Source organism: Podarcis filfolensis, assembly GCF_964270895.1.
Source record: "Podarcis filfolensis genome assembly, chromosome: 7".
Classification (NCBI taxonomy): domain Eukaryota; kingdom Metazoa; phylum Chordata; class Lepidosauria; order Squamata; family Lacertidae; genus Podarcis; species Podarcis filfolensis.
In genome coordinates, this window is record NC_139603.1 from 42,545,879 (window position 1) to 42,564,834 (window position 18,956).

The window sequence follows — 18,956 nt, forward strand, 5'->3', positions numbered from 1 at the left end:
ATCAAATTTTTATATTTATTTTGTTAAAAAATATTATTAACAATAGTTTAGACAAGATTCTCTCTGCATGTGCTCACTGCAACTTTCTAAGGCTGAACTAAGACCATCTATTGAAATTTAATGGGTACAGTGACTGAAATACCTTTAATTTTATTTCTGAAATAAGCAGGAGCCAGAGCTGCCATGGAAGTCAAGTTGAAAGTGAAGTCGGGTGCCATTATGCCTTTTAGCAGATGTTGGCTTCCTGTCCATCAGCCTGGCTTGCCTTATTCTCTCCTAGCTTTCATCTATCACTGATAGTCATTCCTGACATTCCCCTTCCATTACTTCAAAGATCAATAGGCACATGGTCTGCTTACTGCTACTTAATATATACAGTATTCCAAACTATTCCACCATAAATTGGATAAATAATGTTTTGCAATTATTGGGTTGCAAGAACCCCTCCACACAACTATCAAATTTTTTATTTTTTATTTTTAAGCAACTTTCTTGTACTGAGAAACTAATCACAGAATTTTCTAATCAAAATTCAAACTCTGATATAGCGGAAGGTGTCTTATTACATATATAGCCTGTCCTATCTCATGAAGAACATTAGAGTCAAATTTGGATGAGTGCGAAGGAGGAGAATTGACTGAGAAAGCAGAGTTTCAAACTATTGAAAAGATAATCCCATTTGCAAATAAATTTGGCATTTCAAATAATTACTGGAACGCATGGTCACCAGTGCTTGATTTGTGGATCGTCTGTCACAAAAGGTAGTACTATAAGGTACAATACATTGGTCAGAATTTTGTGCTAATATTTTTTATTTTAAAATATAATATGAAAATTCTTAGCAGATATGGCTTGATCTATAGCAGGACTTCTCAATATCTTCATATGTTGTTCAGGTTGGATCTGGCCTGCAAGCTGTCAGTTGCCACCCCACATGTATAGCATCCGCACTGTCAATTGTTTTTCAGCCAGAACTCACCAGAACTCAGTGCTGGCACCTCTCAGATGGGTGCCATTGCCATGCTAAAGGAACGAGGAAGGTGTTCATGGTGAGTTCCAGCACCTCTTTTTCTAGAAAAGTAGCACTGGGTAGAATGGAATGATCTAGTCACAATTATGCACTGTTGTCATACTATTTTCAGTGCAAAAGGTAAGGACGTCCACTGTTCTATCAATGGGTTTTGGAAGTTTAGTTTTGGATGAATTGTACCCTATGTGTGTTTATATTCACACTCTCTTATCCTTCAACAAAAAATAAATAGTCCACTCTGCCTGGTATGAAACTGCTCTCTTAGCAAAGGCAAAAGAGTATCAGAGCACATGACTGAGAAACAGGTGCCCTTTAGCTGATCTAGCAAATAATTCAGTCAGTGCTTGCATTAAAACAATTCCCTCTTGGAGTACTGGGTTACCATCTCACTGCTGGATACCCACAGATAAAGTCAGTACTGGCATCAGTCCTGACAAAAAGTGCTAAGAATGATAAGTCTTTCAATTAAAAACCCATAAGGGGTCAAGATTTTACAGAGGAAGAATAAAATGCAAAAATAGAGAAGAATTTAGAAAACCATTAGAAGGGGTTGAGGGAAGTCTTAGGCTGTGATAGCCAAAGATTTGTTATCATATTATGAAGTTGTTATGTTGGAAAATTTGTGCAAAAAACCAATATTAAATAATAATAATTTTAAGTTCCAAGTCACATTGCACGTTGCTGTAAATAAAGATTATTGTTTCAATCCTTAAAAAAAAAAAAAGATTTTACAGAGGAAGAGGAAGATAAACATTTGTTTCACAATGTTTGGGAAGTGAAAAAGCTGTTTGTATTTTTTTAAAAAAACAAAACAATTTGTGAATCTTCAATTTTTCACAAATGTGTGAAACCAATTGCTTATGATCCACTTTTCAGTGACTACATGCTTCTGTATTCTTGCATATTATTTCAAATTCAGCCAGATACTTTTCAAGTGGTGGTTATATAGTGAAAATTACACAGAGCATTTAACTGGCAGGTCTCCATTCTCTTCCTGATGTCATCACCCATGGACCTTAGTGGGTTTCTACAGTTTGGCCAAAGATTAGACGTTAAATATTTAATGTAGAAAGAAAAGCAATTCAGAAATACTTGGAAACAGTCTTGTACCTTATGGCAATTATGATCTCCCTGAGCTCCCCTTAAACAAAGAGCTTTGTTCTTCTAGAGCAATTACCAGAAGTTAAAAAAAAGTTACAATGCCAGTAAGACATTCAAATGGCACATCTGCAAAATGGGTTTCTTTCAGGTTCAATCAGCATGCAGATGGCTTGCTACTCTACATGGGTTTCACACTATAAAAAGGATAGGCTGGAGTATGGCTTCTTAAAAGATATGAAGCCTATGGTGATCTGAAAGTTAGTTCAAAATCACATTTGCCAAACAGCAGGAAAACAAGTAAAAATCAAAAGTGTGTGATCTCATGCTTAATCCATGGGTATAATCATAGGCTTGTCACTAAAATATAGAGCTACCCTATCTAAAATGTACAGGCTAGCTGTGTCCCATAGGCTCCAGTGTGTACACTGGCCAAGTCCCTGCTGCAGCTGATGCATGATTGGTGTCAGTCTGAAAGGGGCATGTACATATATGGATCCTGTGCATTGGTAACCCTCTACGGGGACAGAAATCATGAAGGGAGCACATACAATCGTACATATATAGGTCCCCTTCTAGCTGATGCCAACACAGCCAGGGTTGAGTGTGGGTGTATGCAATGGCATTTTGGGTATGGGTATAGGCAGTGTCCTCACAGGTGCCAACTCAGGGGAGTACAATCAGTGTGGCAAGTATGGGTGGTGAACTACCAGAAAAAGATTTGCTTCCATTATGGGCTGAGTGTGTTTAGCTGCTCAGCTCCAATCCTTTGCTTCAGAACAGCTGTTGCTTAGCTGGCTGTGGCCAAAGGGAGACAGAGGAGGACAGGAAATTCTGCCTGAATTATCCTGACACCATATGACACAATGTCATTTTTCCCCCTATTGCTATGCTTAAATGCAACTGTGTTGTGCAAATCTTTTCTAAACCACTTTGAGAGCCTCTTCAGGCTATAAAGTGGGGCATAAATATTTTAAATAAATAAATGTGGGACAGCAGAATAGTTATCCAGACATGATCCCATTCAATCTCACCTTTCAATTTATCTGCATTCTGGGGGAATGTGTTTCGCGCTCATTGGTACTGAATACTTGAGTAGGGTTTCCATAAGGAAACCCATATCCTCTAATGTGTAGAGTTAGACACAGGTATGTACTCTTTCTCCAGTATTTATAAATGCTTCATCAAGAGTTGGGATTTAGTAGCTGAAGTATTTTCTTCTTATTTACCCTTTTCTATTACGTTACAAAATTTGTTCATAGTGCTATCTTCCCATTCTTGCCAACGCTGAATATGATTATGTCCAAGTATCTGCATGCAATATTAGTTTAAAACCCATAACTCCAGCAGTATTAAAGTTTGTGCACTTGTTATGTAGGGACAGCATTAGATCATCCTAATAGAATAAAGGGTAGGCATTATAAACTGAGTTGAGAAGTGTTCAGCAGGTACAACTTCCTTTACCTCTGCAACACTATGTAAGGAAGAGCAACATCAACCAATATATTTTCTTCTGAAAAATAGTGGGACACAGAATCATTCTTCTTTATAGAATCTGGCAATCTTACTACTTAAGCATTCTTGATATTTCAAATCTTTTGCACTGGGGCATTAGGGCTGCAGTCCTCTACACAGTTACCTGAGAGTAAGGCTCATAAAACTCTATGGGGCTTAGAGTAATTCTGAGTAATGAGGGATCACTCTGACCATTTTGGTTTCTCTCTGTTTCTCATTTTTCTAATCTTAATTTCAGTTTTTCACATTTCCACATCAGTTTGCTTTTTTTAAAAAAGTCCTAATGAAAATTCTTCATCATATTAGTGCAAATTTCTCCTAATAGACACATATTTATAGGCAATTTTACTTCATATACACATTTTTGCAAGCAATTTCCCCTAATACGATGCATTTTTTGTTATTTTCACCAATGTATGTGTTTTTATGTACACTTTAACCCCAGTTTGTGAATTTTTTACAAATGATTTGGCTGGGGAACTGCATTACACAATCTGGAGAATTGTGAATTTCAAAGAATGGCTGTTTGGGTTTCAGAAAGCATGAAATAAATTGAATTTCTCTCCCATTTTTACTTTTGTGTATACTTGTAAAGAGGTTTGTGCTGCGAAACAGTGACTGCCTTAACTCTTGCTGCTACATTCTCCTAAAATAGGAACTCTAATTGTGTGAGAATCCTAAGAGTTTTTGAGAGATCCATGATCCAACATTGAATTTTACATTGGAGACCATCTTGGCTATGAGTCCTGGAAGACCCGCTCCCTGCCTTGTTGGCCTTTTACCACCTGGCCTGGCTGAGGCTGCTTAACAGACCCTTGGATTATTTTTGTTGCTGCCACCAATATTAATATATTATCTTTAGATGTTATTATGATTTATGTGGAAATTGTTCAATTTGGTTGTGTTCTTTTTGATATGTTTTATTTACTGGTTATGGTGGCTTTTGTTATGTTTGTAATTTTGCAAATCTTTTCATGTTGTAAGTCTCCTTGAGCATGGTTTTAACCATGGAATGGTGGCATACAAAGAAGATGACAATGGTGATTTTATATTTTTGATTATTTTTCATACAGAAACTCCACCACTGAAATAAGTTGGAACAATGTATATTTACCATTTACTAGGCATCTTCATAATCATCTATATACACTTTGTTTAATAGAGTTGTTCAGATCTAACCTCTTTGGTTTTAAGTATCCAAACATTCTGGACACTATCAGCAATACAATAAAATATAATGCATGAACAAGTAATACTTGTGACATTTGTTATTAAATTCAACAACTGTAGAATCTCTGACATTCTCATCACAAGTGAGAAAAATAATCCCATGTTAAAATGCCTTCCCTTTTTTCCTGGATAACATTTGTCTGTATATAAAGCTGGGCGTTAGCTGAGGAGATATTGGACAGTGGAATAAGTGATTCTATAGTTGGCATTAAAATATTTTGGCTTTGGAGCATGCAATCCTGATTTAAAACCCTTCATTTCTTTTCTTTTCCCATAAAATTCTCAATGAGTAAGACTGAATAACTTTGATGGCTGCTGAAGACGGTTGTGTCTTCCTTTTTACTAAAAATTTGCTAGCCAGTTCTTAAGATATAGAAACAATATGTCTGGCCCTCTCCCATAGTAAGCTTTCACAATTATCCAGTACCATTTGAATCTAGGAAAGCATGCAGGAGAGACCAACAACTAAGGATGTTGAGAAATTTAATCAGAAATGGAAACAGGAGTGGAAATTCCTGCAGTTTTCATGGTTAGCTGAGGTCGGGTCAGGAATGGAAACACGTAAGAGAACATGGGTGATATTCACAATCATTTTTAGTCCACAAATGTTATGTAAATAGTTACATTATTTTCGCTGTTTTGCTTCCATTGAAATACATTGAAATTAATTACACAAGTTTGGCCTTAGCAGATAGTGAAATAACATAGGTTTTAGCAGAAGCTGAAGTGTAGCAGGATGGAAACAGCATTATTGCAATAATCCAACACCTAGATTATAGCTTCTGACTTAACACGTGAGTCCGCTGTGTTTAATGGAGTTTACATTGGATTGCACATTGGATTGCAACCTAAATCACTGAGCTTCTGTTCTTTCTTTCAATGTGACAGAATACTGTGAAGATTAAAGGAAAGTTCATGACTTCCTAACTCTTTTTGTGAGAAGAATCACAGAAGTATACAGAAGAAATGAGAACTGGAAGGCATCCAGTGTCTTCCCCTTGAATATGATGCCCATTACCTAACATCCCAGACAGAGGCTTAAGTATAGCCCGGCTCCGACTCTTCAAAAGGAAGAGATTCTACAGACTTCCTAAGTAGCCTCTTTAATTGCTGTACCAATTGAACTGTTGAGAAACAATGAGTTCTTCCAGATGTGGACTCAATGTTGCAAGCAACTTCGGATATTGCAAGCGAGTCTTTGGCAACATTTTAAAAAAACCCTACTTATCAGATATTCCATAGGAAGGGTAAATATGGATTAAATGGGGGGAAATACAGGCTAGCATTCTGTTGTTGACGATGTCATGTGGGAACAGCAACAAATTTGCATGAGCAGCACCAATTCCATAATCTATACATGTCTGGAAGCATAATACAGTGGTACCTCGGGTTACATATGCTTCAGGTTATATACGCTTCAGGTTACAGACTCCGCTAACCCAGAAATAGTACCTTGGGTTAAGAACTTTGCTTCAGGATGAGAACAGAAATCGTGTGGCGGTGGCAAGGCAGCAGCGGGAGGCCCCATTAGCTAAAGTGATTAAGAACAGGTTAAGGTTCTTCAGGTTAAGAACAGTTTCAGGTTAAGAACGGACCTCCGGAACAAATTAAGTACTTAACCAGAGGTACCACTGTATTTTGAAAACCCCGGATATTTGGTATAATCTTATATATCAAAGAAGTATGGAAAAAAGTGGCCAGCTATAAACTATGTATACCTTTCTTTCTCAAGAAGGATTGAAAAAATTGCTTGGATGCTTCACATGGCCAAACCTGGAAACAAGAGTGATGAGAGATTATTGAAATTTAATGCTGCATCAGAATTCTCTACAATGAGTGTGCTGCTGTGTGTGGAACAGTAACTTCTTCCATAGCATGTGGTGCAGGGCTTTACTTATATTACTAGAAATAAAACAATATATAATCATGGGTGGGCCAGTAGGCACAGCCTATGGAGTGGACTGGAGGGGAGCCTTACACCCACTGGGGGACAGTGAGAGATTTCATTCATTTGTTTAGACCAGCAAACTGAAAGTTGTCTTAATTGGATTTGAATTCATGTTGGTCTCAAGGTGCATGGGAAACCCTGAGGAATAAGATATTGTTAGCAGAGAGATAGCAATAAAACTCAGCTCCTTATGGTGCCAATTTGTTTATATCTCATAAAAGGCATCCCAAGCGAGCTGAAAACATACATTAGTTGTCTTTGGAGAGATGCTCAGAGCATTTTTTAAAGTTACATCTCTATTATGTGAATGCAGTTTAGTGTTAAGCAGTTAATGTGGCAGCATCTTTAATCAGTTATTTTAAAAATTATGCCCTTCTGTTGGTTAGTTAAGCACATAGCTGTCTGAACATCTAGCTACTTATATATTATTGTCATTGCTATTACTACTACAACTCACTCTCTGCTTCTACTTTCCCAGATTACTGAAGGCAGCTGCTTATACCAGATAATTAGTTCACAGAGGAAACTGTTTAGATTTAACAACTAGTCCCTAGAGAAAACGATAAAAACATGCTACAATTTACACGATCCATCAGATACCATATAAAATAAAGGTTTTTTAAACTCTTGTTTTTAAAACAAACTGTTACCATTAATAGTGCCTAAGATATAGGTTGCCTCATTAGACAAAGTTTAGTATAACACAGCCACACCCACACCCCTTAAAAACCCATAACAGAAAGATACAATGGAGATGCAGACAAAGCAATAATGCCAGAATAAGTAAATAATACTAATATAACCAAGCAGCCCCTCCAAGTGTATCAATCTCTCCAGTTCCATCCTATACATGTCTACTCAGAAATAATCCTCACTGACTTCAATGGAAGTTGCTTCCAACCCAAGTAGGTGTGCATAAGATTGCAGCCTTACAGTTAATTCCTAACCATATCTACTAGAAGTTAAGTCCTACTGAATTCACTTGTGCTTACTCCCTGTTAGGAGTAGGGCCAAAAGTGATATGAATGGTGATATGGCAAGGGAAGAATGAAAGCTAACCATCCTGAGACCTGCAGATAAAGGGCGGTATATAAATCCAATAAATAAAATAATAATAATAATTGGAACCCTCTCATCAATTGCTCCCATCTGAAGCAATGGCATAATATCATGCCTGCAAAAGTGGTGACGTAAGGATAAACACTCTCACTGGAGACCATAGGCAGTCACAGACAGACACCCACCCCTCCATCTCTCTTCATAGCCAAAACAGAAAATAGGATTCTTGATAACTCTGTAGCCAATCATGGTATACAAGACTCAGTCAAGTGACAGATGCATCTTCTAACAAGGAATAGGATGACACCACTCTTTTCTCATTTGCATAGAACGCAGAGTACATTAGTGGGTAATTATGAAAAAAGACACTTTCTCCAAACTGCCAAGGTTCACAACGAAGTGGAAAGTGTAAACACTTGTTTTCTCAAAACCCACACAGGTGTCCTATCTCAGGATTCCAGTGAAGCCTTGAAACAGGAGTTGGATTGAGGGATGGGACAGATGCCACCATGGCCAGTGGAGGCAATTCCCCTTCCTGGCACCTCATGGAGCTTCTTCCTCTCAGGGTTCTAGTGGGATCTTGGGAAGGGCTGGAGGGCTCTGTAAAAGGACTGGTCAGTCTCTCTCTTGCCTCATGTACAAATTACTGAACTTTAGGCTAGTGATTGCTGTACCAGCATTAACTCTGGCTTAGCCGCTACCTGTGCTACCAGCACCATGGGATTACTCTGCAAGGCATGGCGACTGGAGGTTTCGCTGTTGGCATTCATGGGTGTAGCCAGGGTTTGGGTTTTTTGGGGGGGGAGGGGGCAGGCTTTAGGTTGAGTGAGGCAGAACCTCAGTGAAGTATTTTTATTTATTTACTTGATTTAGGGGGGGCAGCTGCCCCCCATGCCCCTTGGCTACACTCATGTTGGCATTATAGGAAATACTACAGTCTAGCAAAGCACCTAACACTGCAGCTAAGCAGGTGACGAAACTGGAGAAGCCTGGAATGACTCAAAGACCCCCCCCAAGTAATTTGTTCTTTATGGAAACCAGGGTTCAGAAAATCAGAAGTAAATGACAAGGTCAAAGGGATGAGCCAGGGAAGTGCTGTGAGCAGCTAATAATAATAATAAGCTTTTATTTATATCCCGCCCTCCCTAGGCTCAGGGCAGCTAACATCAGATATATAACATTACTATAAAATCAAATAATAATTAAATTACCTCCTGAAAACAGGTCAAAATCTAATTAAAGTCTAATTAAAGTCTAATCTGGGGAAAAGTTACACTGCACAAGTGAGGTATGGAAAAGTTGTTAGCTGTTCAGACGGAGACAATCTTACAGGAGTTTTTTCCCCTCCCTCAAGAAAACACGACATGATGTAGACATGTAGAAATGCTGATTAACAATAAAAGCAAAACGGAAGATAAGCCAAGGTCATTGGTGACTTTGAGTGTGGTGATACTATTCACAAATGGAAAATAATACTCCATAAAAATAATAATTGTTTTGCTTGATCAGACCTAGGCTACCATTTTGTCTCAAATGGAGGCCAGACAGATGCCCACAAGTGTGATATGATGGCAGTAGCCATCAGATATTGCTTGATCCTAGCATCTGGTAATCGGGTCGCAAATTGTTCAGTATTCTGCTACATCATGGCCAACAGCCATTGATATGTCTGTCCTCCATGAATTTATCTTATCCTTTTTTAAAGCCATTATATTATAAATAATAAATCACCTATATGGATTATTTATAAAGACATTTAAGCTAGTGCTGCTTGCCACATTTTGTGGCAATGAATTCCATAAGTTAATTATGCAATGTGTTGATGGAAGGTGAAGTCTTGATACTATTGCTCTTGGTAATAGCATTAGCAGCAGCTTTCTCCTGTGAAACAAGTACTAAAGAAAACCCCTCCATTAAGACTGAGTTTTAAGGTTTCTACATTACTTTCGAAGGGAAAATTGAAGTTTAATCTCTTCTTTTAAAATGTCACAATTTATATAAATAATACTCAGTTTATTACACAGCTAGGTTTAGTGTTCACACTAATCACTGCATTGCATTCAACAATGCCATTTCTCACTGGGGCACTCAAAAGTAGGGATAAATGAATATATTCATGAAACCAACAATAGTAATGTTAGGCCTTTACATTTTCTGCATACTCCGTTCAGTTTTTCCAACTGTCTGACAAGAACAATGCATATTATGCAATAGCAATAATGAAGTGTTGCTGATTGTAAGAAAGAAATGGACCTGGTGCATGCAGCGAAAGAGAACGCTCAATGCTGCGTGCTCTGTATATAAAATCCTTGGTCCATCCCACAAATTGGCAACATCAGAATTTCCCCAGTAACTCAAACAGCCCAGTCACTGCTATGGCCATCTATACGATCCCACCCAGCAACAGATCCCACCCAGCCTGCCAGACCCCATCGCAACACGTGCTCTCCATGAAGGAGAACATGCGTTTTAAGAAAGAAATGGACCCCATACTGGAATTAGGCCACATCTTTGTGCAGGGAACCTGTGGCCGGTGAGGCCCAAAGCATGGGAAGAGACAACAAACCTACAAGACAAACATATTGGGTTTGAATAGACCACAACTTTATTTATTACAGTGACAGGTGCCGACTGCTAGGGGCCAAGGCAGTTTTGGGCCCCCAAACATATATATATTTTTGAGAGGGCTGGGCCTTCTCATTGTTCCGAGGATGTCATGCAACATTGTGTCCCCACTCCCCAATCCTTTGGACAAACTGGCACCTCTGATTACAGATGTAAGTAGGCTTTAGTGAAAGCATTTGGTATGTATCCTGAATCAATCAGACTGCTGCTTGATTATTTTACAGGGTTGATCCTGAGTTAAGGATCTCCCTATGACATACATCAAATAGGGGCAGTCCCTCCAGGAGATCCTAGACTAAGGATCCAACCCAATGCCTTATCTGCCAACAAGTTGTGACTATTATTATGGGGTAGGCAAAACCTCCAGATGGGCCCAATTTGTCTGCAGGCAATTTCCTCCCTGGCTCCGAATATGGTGACTAAATATTTACATAGGAAGGTCTTACACAGCGCCTGCCTGCACATCTTCAGCTCCTCTGATCGAGTCCAACCCCCTGCCAAGCAGGAAACACCATCAGAGCACTCTTCCAACTCTATGATTCTATGATTCTATGATTCTATGACTTTACCTCTGCTTGGGAGCCATTTGTGATTTATATGATCAAACAATCTCATGGCTGGCACAGTTCCACTAAATATGAGGGTTGGTTTTTTTGCAACATTTATGAATATTGGGTATAAATAGTAGAAATATGACCCTTATATTGCCCTATGGAATATATTTTACACCATTCATTCTTTTTAAGATTTCTATTATCATCATGATTCTTATTTTATTATCTTTTAATTTTATTCTTCCTGTTTTTATGACTGTTTTTAAATACATATAGGGTGAACCTACAGAATCAGCAGCTTGCTCAATCAGCCCTTTGGAATTTATTCTCTATTAGGACCACTTACATTTAAGGAAAGGGCTGGTGCTGTGATCTTTTTATTGTAACGATCTGTATGTGATCTTTTATATGCATATATTGTATATGTGTATGTGTATATATAAAGGTAAAGGTACCCCTGCCCGTACGGGCCAGTCGTGTCCGACTCTGGGGTTGCGCGCCCATCTCGCTTAAGAGGCCGGGGGCCAGCGCTGTCCGAAGACACTTCCGGGTCACGTGGCCAGTGTGACCGCTGCATCTGGCGAGCCAGCGCAGCACACGGAAACGCCGTTTACCTTCCCGCTAGTAAGCGGTCCCTATTTATCTACTTGCACCCGGGGGTGCTTTCGAACTGCTAGGTTGGCAGGCGCTGGGACCAAGCAACGGGAGCGCACCCCGCCGCGGGGAATCGAACCGCCGACCTGACGATCGGCAAGTCCTAGGCGCTGAGGTTTTACCCACAGCGCCACCCGCGTCCCCATGTGTATATATACATATATGCTTATATTTTAATTCTACTATTAATGTCCTGCCTTGTTTATAACTGCCCATTCTTCAAATATTGGTATCCCCTTCTTTTCCCAATTAATAAAACCTTAAATAAAACAAAACAAAATAATAACTTGAACCATAACAACAACTATCCTAGTAATGAGAAGAGCTGTGTGACAACTTGCAATTCCTGTGAGGTTGGCTTGACTGTCCTGCCACAATACGCCTGAGTCTTCAGCTCAATTCTAGCCATTCCTATTTGGCCAAGCCTTCCTGCACCACAAGGAGAAACTGGATGCTTCCCAATGGGCCATCTATTATCATTTAAGTAGGGCTCCCTTCTCCCATTGAACTGGTGGGCAACATTCATTGAACTCAGAAGTTGGAACCAATAGTTGTGACAGCATAGATCAGGCAAATTAATTTCTCCCTCTCCAGAACAGTGTCCTGAAGAAAGTACAAAAGTTGCCCACCATGGCCAATCAGTAAAAGCGTGAAAAGATCCCTTCCTGGACTTTCTAAGAGTCCAGGGGACCTACAACTGATAACAGGAGTGGCGGGTGAGACAATATGCCTGTCTGGCTCAAACTGAGGAAAGGTAGTGGCAGGAAACCCATTTCAGTAGACCCCGTTACTATTTCTCACTCAACTTCCCACATTGATCAAGCCCCAGACATCTGTGCTGCATTTATCCCTTTATACAAAGGATATCATTAGTGGGTAGTGCACCTGACATTAGCTTCCATAAAAAGCAAGGAAATCTCATTAATTTCAAATGGACACACTTTGAAGTACAGTAAGTGTACTTAAGTAAATATTTAAACCACCTTCATGGATGGTAATCCCCACATTTCAATGGGGATTAATTCTGAATAAACAGTATTACAGTGCAATCCATTACATCTTTACTCAGATGTCTCAGTTCTCAGTGTGTTCAGTAGGGACTACTATTTAGTGCAGATGTGGGGAGCCAAATGTCATTTCGTCTAGACCTTGGCACCCTCTCCAATTCACACGCCTTCCAGCCATCTAAATCTGCAATCCAAGGGTAGAGCAGCTGGGAATGCTGTTGAAAGTGGGGAGCACACCCCTGCCTCTCATCCTTGACTGCTTCCTCTTCAGCTGCAGCACCGTGGAAGCCCAGGACTGCATGGGAACCTTTCAGGAGCCCAAATCTGGATAATTATTCGGGCCAGTTCTGATCCTTTTTTAAAAGTTGCACTTGTGTGTGAAGACATGACAACTGGAGATTGGATTCATTAGTGATCTGTTAATTGAGAACTAATTTCCTGAATATGAAACAGACCATTTTTATATGATACAGAATGGAATGTACACATCTGGAAAGCTTCCGCATGTGTAAGAATCTTGCAATCTGTACACAAATTGTTTCTTGAGTTGAACAGCAACTCTGAGAATATAAAGTTGGAACTACAACACATGCCTTACTGAAAGATGTTTGTGGAGCAAACAAGCACAAAAAAAATTATGTAGGTTTACAGTGCCTATTATGTATATTCTCTCTAACAGGCATTCAACCACACAAGTACATTATCAGTGTACTGCCAATGAAATGGGATTACACAAAAGGGTTCAATGAAATGAAATAGGACTACACAAGGTTTTTTTGTTTTTTTTACATACTCAGGGGACTTGAGTGCATAATAGGTATGTAACTTCATAAATTAAAATAAAAAAGAAACTAAAATACACATGAAAATTGCTTGGCAAAGACCTGTGTGCTTGCAGAAGGCTGGTAACAACTGTGTGTACATATACAAAAAAAGAAGTGAGACAGGAATGGGGAAGAGTGTCTGACTTTGAATCAATTAAGTCTATGGTTGATAGCAGATGCAGAATGTTCCCGTTTCAGTTGGAAACCACGCCCTTTCCCCAACAACAGGAAAACAGAGGGAAGGAAAATAGAGGAGGTGGAGGTATACTTTAGCCCTCTTTTGGAAATTCCACTATATGCAGTACCGGCGTCTCTTTTTTGGTTGTTAAAAAGTGTGGCACTTAATGTAACAACATCATGGTCAGTACCAGCACCTATTTTTCTAAGAAAAAAAGGACTGACTGTAGGTATAATTTCTCAGAAACAATCCATCTCTCTCAAAAGTTAGGGGGAAAGCAAGTTCAAGGACTATTTCATATACGGTAACAAGATTGCTATAGGGCAAAGGTGCGGTAAAAGAGGGAATGAGTCTGCAAGCATATAGCTCACTGTCATTTTGCCACGTGACCAAGAGCATTTCTAGATTGTCACTGTTTGCAGGTAGGATTCAATCACATATCAGCAAATGAAGTTTCTGCAATTGAAGTTGATTGGGAGCTCTTACATGAAAGTTCTGCTCTTTTTGTGATAAGAAAATGCATTGGAAAGTGTGGAATAACATTTGCTTGTGTTCTGCTGAGAGAAGAGCTTTTTGTTTTTGTTTTAATTCGGACAAGACAAAGAGCACACTTTAATCCTTGATAGACAGATTTACATACGGGCAGGATGAGAAAAACCACAAACAAACAAGGACCAAATAGCAAATTAAAAGCAAAAGACAGACAGTTTACATCTCTCTCAAAAGCAACAATGGACAGACACCTGTAATGGCCAGAATATAGCACCTTCTGTGCTGAAGTTTGCAGAGTAGAATTTCCAAGCTCCTTTCACATCTTATGAACATAAACTAGGTACCAGTGCTATGAAACCCTCCTAAGAGCTGCCAGTGACGAAGCAAGAAATTAGCCACTTATCAGCTGGTATCTTAAAAAGATAACAAATGCAGCTGGCTAATTAAAGTGTTCTAGGGCATGTGATGAGCCACTGCTGTACAGCACAAACTCCTCACAATACAAAGTTCTTCTGCATTTCCATTACAGTTTCATGTAAAACCGTCCCTGAAAACAAATCAGAATGCATTTTCAATGTCGTTGAATTTCCCTGCAAACAAATCAGGAACAACAACAAATAAACAGGTAATCTGGAAACAACCCAATTCTGTGTAAATTCACCTAACCCACATTCCAACATGCAGATGCACTTGTGTGAATTTAATTTTCCCTAAGGGATACTCAAAACACAGGGAGGCTGCAGATTTTGAATAGTGTTTCGGCATGACTTTCAGAAGCTACCAGGGCCATTTTGAAAACCTGTATGTCACCAGCATTTAGAGATGAAATGCAACTTACTTGTTGGAAGTTTGGTGTACTACAAAATGGTAAAGTTGTACAGTAATCCGATGAGACAATGTTTACACAGCTCCTTTCCATTCAGCTTGAGGTGAGCTCAGAAGAGCATCTGCATGTAGAAAAATTGGATGGATAAGCTTTCCTGTTTCTGATTTTGGTTTCTTTTTAAAAATCCAAATCTGGAACTGCTTCTGGCTCCCTGCAAGTAATGGACACATGATAGGAGAACATGAATCATGTATACAGTAGCCTAGACTGTTAACATTTTAAATGGTCAGCAGAATTTCCATTTGTTATTGTTATTGTTTACAGAGCACCAATATAAATGTTGTTGCATCGAAGTGCAAGGAAGTTTGGCATGGGGTAGATTTGTCATTCTTGGAAACAACTGTCACCCACAAAGCACTTTTAAACATTAACTGAACACTTTGTTTTGAATTACATTACAGTTATTTCAGTTTTCAAATGTAAGTACTGTAACAGATGGAAGGTCTATGTTTGTTGTGGTTGCTACTTCAGTAATGGACCATTTGGCCTAGGTGCTGTGTAGGGAAACAGAAAAGCATGAGAGTCATTATCTTGGAGGATAAACTATTAAGTTATGCTGCTGTTCCTCACACCCACACATTAGTTTTATCTTCATAGAGTTTTGGCTCTTTGGGACATGGATTAAGTTTATATGACTGAAAGTGCTATATAACATTTCCCTGTTTTGGTTTTAGAAAATCGAGCACTTAACTTTAAAGAGGTAAAATCCATTCCTGATCCAGTCACAACCTTCCTTGAGAATACCCCAGGCAAGACATTTTTCAAGAATCTGACATGGTTCACTGAAAGCATCAAATGATCCCTATAAATTATCTTGTCTTGACCCAATTTCAGCTAAGTTTTTGTGAGCTTTCATTGCGAGTGTTTGAGCGCTTGTGTCTAAGTGATCAAAAGAAGAGCTGAAAAAACAAGTGGATCCCTCTCCTTTTTATCTTACTCTCCTGTAGTGAAAACCCATTTCCTTTAAGAAGAGGGATTATCGAGTGTCAATAAGGGTGCGTTAAGGTTAGTGAAGGTATTGCTGAATCTCTTGTTAACTGGAAATGGTAATCCTGAGAGTGTAATTTCCTACCAGGACATGAAATTTGTAGCTCATTTGGTCTCTCAAATAGAACTGGTAATAGTACAGCAGAAATTACAAATCCCATGCTCTCTGGCTGTCATGCTAGGGAATATGGGACTGTAGCTTTCTCAGACCATCCCTTCTTGAAGGGAAATATGTTCTGTGGGTGCTTTGTTTGTTTCAAAGGAACTGCAGGAGCAGCAGGAAGGCTAGCTAGTGGCAGGTGTAGGACTTAGACCTGAACTGCAACTCTAGGGCTCACTCTTACTGTGATTAGGCTTTTTGAATTAGGAGTGAACTTTTACCATCAAACTCAAGACAAAGATCTGTCCCATAACCAGAGCCCAGTAGCAGCTGTAGGGAACTGTGGAAGGACAGCAAAGACAGCAGTAACTGCATCCCCCTTTGGTCTTTTGTTAGCTTTTCCCAAGCCTTCAGGTTAGAGCTGTATAAGACTGCAGATCAGCACCAAATGCAAGCAGGAGAAAATGTAACACAGATGTGCCATTTGTGCAAAATGGTAGTTTTCTATCTTCTGCATCAGATCTGATCCTTGAAAATCAGGGAGACAAAAAATTTGCCTGACATCTCTTGGACTCAAGGTTTAGCACCTACAATGGGTCTGAATCCCAACACCCAGTGTATTCCAGAATCAGCTTTGGGGTTACTTTTAATGGGGTTATAATTCTGCTCTACTCCTCTGGTTAATATAATTTTAACAGATTCTCCCTGGGTGGAATCTACCACTGAACCATGTTCAGGATGTGCAAGAGCCTTAGCAACAAGCTTCACCAAAAATAGGGAACAAAACAGTGTAAAGAAAAATGAGTTTCGTTTATAACAGTTTGCAAAAAGAAGAAGCCAAGCATGGTTCAGATATAACATATTTAGCATTAACTTTTTAATTTCAATATATCATCAGTTAATCAGTTAGAAGTCCTTTTCCTGGGCCTGAAGCTCAAAGGAAACCTCAGATTTAGACACTTGTTAATTTGTTGGCATTTGATAAATTTCATAACTTGTGCATTGAGCCCAAATGTGACACTCTCTTAAAGCACAGAGCTGCAGATTGAAGTAAATTAGAGGTGTAATTTGGTAAAAGACTTTTTTTTTTGTCCATTTATGTACATTTGGTCCAATCATCACCACCATCATCACCATCCTATTTATTGAATTTATATACCGCTGTTCATTTGAGAATCACAGAGTGGTTTGCAGTATAAAAACACAAGAGGTTTTTATGTTCATAAATACTAATACTAATACTAATACACAGGGCCCAGTAATAGGTGATTAATATTCCTCTCAGAACAACTGATTATGTAAACAAACCACGTGTTTTAGCGATTGCTTTTTTTTCTTCTTCTTACGGCACAAGCTGTTATTTATGTGTTGTTTTTACCTGTATGGGCCTATGGCCGTAATAAATGATATTCTATTCTCACTCTCTCTTTTTTGCGTGTGCCTTATTTTGTTATTGAGTGTCATAATTTTAATTTTTTGTGGTGGCTAGGGGCCACAAAAGCTGAAAATGGGTCAGGCTTCTCTGGGCCTCTGAGAGGGCCTGTGAAATACTCCTAAATTTATGTTACTCTAGCTCTGTCCGGGCTCAGGAGTCCAGATTCTCTCACACATTTTCTCTGAAGTATTTTACTTGAGGCTTCGGGATCATTCTCTTCACAAGTTGGAACCTTCTCCTTCAGAGTCCTTTTTCTCCCCCTTTCTCCCCCCAATCTTTCATTTCACTAGCCCAGTTGGCAATTGTTGACTCAAGCTGTTGCTTAGCAACTTGGCTAGGGGAAAGTAGGGAGCCTTCAAAAGGGAGGTAATGGCAGCCCTGTGGTGAATAACAAATTGCACACTGCGAAAATATTCAGCTGCTGATGTCTGTCAGCTTCCTTCTCTTTCACCACTTGGGTATAGGTGTGTGTGTTCATACAAACATTAAAAGGTCTGTGAGGGGAATGTTTAAATTCATCGCAAGACTTGCAAGTGCTGGTAGGGGCTTATCATGGAGGACACAAACGGTAGCGTGTTAACATACCGTCATAAACAGTGTTCTCTAGCTGCAATGGGAATAGCCACTATCACATGGCAAGGTGTAATGCAAACATGAGGTATCCAACAAAGTTGGGAACTGAACAAAAATTCAACAAAGCTTAGGTGAGACTGGATAACTTTTATGTATAGTACAGGCCTGGCCCAAGACATTTTGGTGCTTGAAGCGAAGCATAAAATGGTGCCTCCTGCCAGGGAAGAAGGAGTGAGTGAAGATCGACATCGGAAGCAAGTGGGGAGTGAAGATTTACCTCAGGAACAAGCTGGTGAGTGAGGTCTACATTGGGAATAAGGCAGAAAGGGAATCATAGCAACTTTACCAGGTTTACTTCACTTGGATTGCCATCTTCAAATGACAAACCAAACACTAGGTCTTTGGCTTAGTTAACTATCTACTTTCTATTTGTCCAACATTACTGCTGAGCTGCTTATACAGCGAAAAGGATACTAGCAGGAATATAGTGATACTGCAAAACTGGAAAAACTATTCATTTATTTTATTTATTTCATAAAATTTATACACTTACTTGATTGTAAAAACAACAACCCACAAAGCGGTTTACAAAAAGATAAAACGATAAAATTAAGAAAAACCCACAACCATAATTTAAAACATACAAAAGCTAAAATACAAAAATTAAAATTACCTCAACTTTCTAAGCATCTAAGAACAAAAGAGATCAAAACTGCTGAAACAAATACACAAGCAGCAACAAAAACAGCTGAGCAGTTTTT

The 18,956-nt window shown here is 39.1% G+C and overlaps 1 long non-coding RNA gene across 2 annotated transcripts; it reads right to left on the reverse strand.

The window, feature by feature from the left end:
* Window positions 1-4,953: 4,953 nt before the first annotated feature.
* Window positions 4,954-17,926, reverse strand: LOC310766455. Of its 2 annotated transcripts, XR_014550157.1 has the most exons (4): window positions 17,818-17,926; window positions 15,053-15,251; window positions 6,592-6,646; window positions 4,954-5,765 (listed from the first exon to the last, which is right to left on the reverse strand). It is a non-coding gene; the product is annotated as an uncharacterized lncRNA (long non-coding RNA). The 2 variants fall into 2 exon arrangements; XR_014550158.1 differs by lacking the exons at window positions 4,954-5,765; window positions 6,592-6,646 and having other exon boundaries at window positions 14,334-15,251.
* Window positions 17,927-18,956: the final 1,030 nt, after the last annotated feature.